Source organism: Myxine glutinosa, chromosome 4, assembly GCF_964187855.1.
Source record: "Myxine glutinosa chromosome 4, kmMyxGlut1.1, whole genome shotgun sequence".
NCBI classification, from domain to species: Eukaryota; Metazoa; Chordata; class Myxini; order Myxiniformes; family Myxinidae; genus Myxine; species Myxine glutinosa.
This window is the reverse complement of record NC_136264.1, coordinates 103,163,433-103,165,691: the sequence shown is the minus strand read 5'-3', so window position 1 is coordinate 103,165,691 and position 2,259 is coordinate 103,163,433. Positions and strand designations below refer to the sequence as shown.

Here is a 2,259-nt window from a genome sequence, read left to right as displayed (position 1 = left end):
AATGGAGATAATTATATAATGCTGAAATTAGAGAAGTTCATGCAGTTTGTAAGAAGTTGATGATCATGCACTGATGTTATAACATTATAGTCGGATTGCTAATTTGTACAATCTCATTATGTGGCTACACTACAAGAGTAATCAAGTACTGTTGTAACCAGTGAAATGTTTGTGGAAGCTTGAAGCAACGATTGATGAATTGTAAATGAGGCAGTGATGTAGGGATTGTTATGTGACGGCAACGCTGTTGTCGACTCTCTAAACCAACATCATCCCTGTCTTGTTGAGGACCTTTTTTAGACTGAAGTTTGTCATCCCCACATTGCCTTTTTAATTTAGCATAAATTGTTTATTAACTTGTGGAGAATAATCATGAGTGGGAAGATTTATTGGAGAGGACGAACCCACAAACCACTGCACAACTTCCCGATTCAGTATCAGAGTTTTCAAGTTTAAATATCTCTCCAGTTATAAAAGCAAATCTTGAGGTTTCTCCTTTATGATCTTTTCTTTGTTTTCCAGGTCCCCCCAAAGGGGGTGCACCGTTCCCGGAGGTACTGCAATACCGGGTCGATACGTGGAGCGGACGGAGCAAGCCCCTAATCCAACTCCCGATACCAAAAATCCATTTAATAGACGAGTCCCGCATTGCGGAACATATCAGCTATTAAACTGATAAGAACAGATTTATTAAAAAATTTAAAAATCAAAACACAACGTTTAAAAAATTTAAAATTTCCCCCACAAAAGGGGTAAACAAATAAAAAAGAGAAAGGGGACCGCGGAAATTTCCAGAAGATCATCCAGGGTCCAATAAGGGGCACAAAGCCAGAATATGTATGTTTAAATAATCAATAAAAATTTCCCCCACAAATGGGGGAATCAAATGTAAAATAAAAGGAGAAAGGAACCCCGGAAACTTCCGAAACATCATCCAGGGTCCAATAAAAGGCCCCAAGCCAGGTTTAAAAATCGCAGGACCAATCTATTATAGACACTCGCTCCTCGACATTTTGGCCACACAGTAAACAAAAAAAAAGGACTCATGTGATTAAAAACGACACAATTAAAACAAACATCAACAAATACAAGACAAGACAAGACAATCAGGCTCCCTCGGCATACTGACGGTGGCCCGACATATGTTCAATATATATATATCTCGCGATCCCTTAATTGCGTCAATACAACACAATCTTCTCATCAGTCTGCGGTAAGGTCGTGAAATCCCCAGACGATTCAGGGCAGACTCATTGCCTGCGAACCACGACCCCAACGCCCCGACCACAAACCCACACACCTGGACGTCCTTGCCCTCCGCTGCCAATGCTCGGCGCAACTCTGAATATTTTTCTTGTTTGGCCGTTGCACAGGCAGTGAGGGAATCAGGGCCATTGTCAAAGGGGACAGCCACATCCACAATGGTGATCTTGTTTCCCTCCACCACAGTGATATCAGGTCTTTCACGTGGGGAGGGATCACCAGGGACGTGTTGGTCAACAAAGACTTCCCCATGACAAATGGCCTTGACCAGGCGGTTCTGGATCATGTTGTGCCGGCGACGGATGGGCATCATGCTCGGGAGACAGTGGTCCACAATGTGTGCAAATCCACAGTTGTAAAAGCAAATCTTGAGGTTTCTCCTTTATGATCTTTTCTTTGTTTTCCAGGTCCCCCCAAAGGGGGTGCACCGTTCCCGGAGGTACTGCAATACCGGGTCGATACGTGGAGCGGACGGAGCAAGCCCCTAATCCAACTCCCGATACCAAAAATCCATTTAATAGACTAGTCCCGCATTGCGGAACATATCAGCTATTAAACTGATAAGAACAGATACTACGACGATTTTTTAATTAAAATGAAAACCAGCAAACAAGTGTCAACCATCAAAGCAAGTCACAATTGCTCAATTGAAGATCCTCCACAACAATTACAACATATTCCGTAAATCCACATAAAGAAACATCTCTCTCTTAAACAAGGCAAGAACATAATTCATAGAAAAATGATGCATCCCATAACATGCTGAGACCCTCGCCTTCCACAAGGCCATTTTCAAACAATTCAATATTTTCCAGAACACGATTTGTTTCGGTTTACATTGATCGCCAAACGGACCGTACAAAATCATTTCCCAACTTAAAGTAAACTTAACCTTTAACTTGCACAAAAACTTACACAAAACCTCATTCCAAACTAAGGAAGCAAAAACACAATCCCACCAAAAATGCCGAACTGACTCTGATTCTTGACATCCAA

At 42.0% G+C, this 2,259-nt stretch overlaps 1 non-coding gene and 1 pseudogene across 1 annotated transcript; both read right to left on the bottom strand.

Annotated features, from left to right (window-relative positions):
- Window positions 1-532: 532 nt before the first annotated feature.
- LOC137426313 (U2 spliceosomal RNA) lies at window positions 533-711 on the bottom strand (annotated as a pseudogene).
- Window positions 712-1,680: 969 nt separating this feature from the next.
- Window positions 1,681-1,865, bottom strand: LOC144891890 (U2 spliceosomal RNA). The gene has a single exon (XR_013623300.1). It is a non-coding gene; the product is annotated as a U2 spliceosomal RNA (small nuclear RNA).
- Window positions 1,866-2,259: the final 394 nt, after the last annotated feature.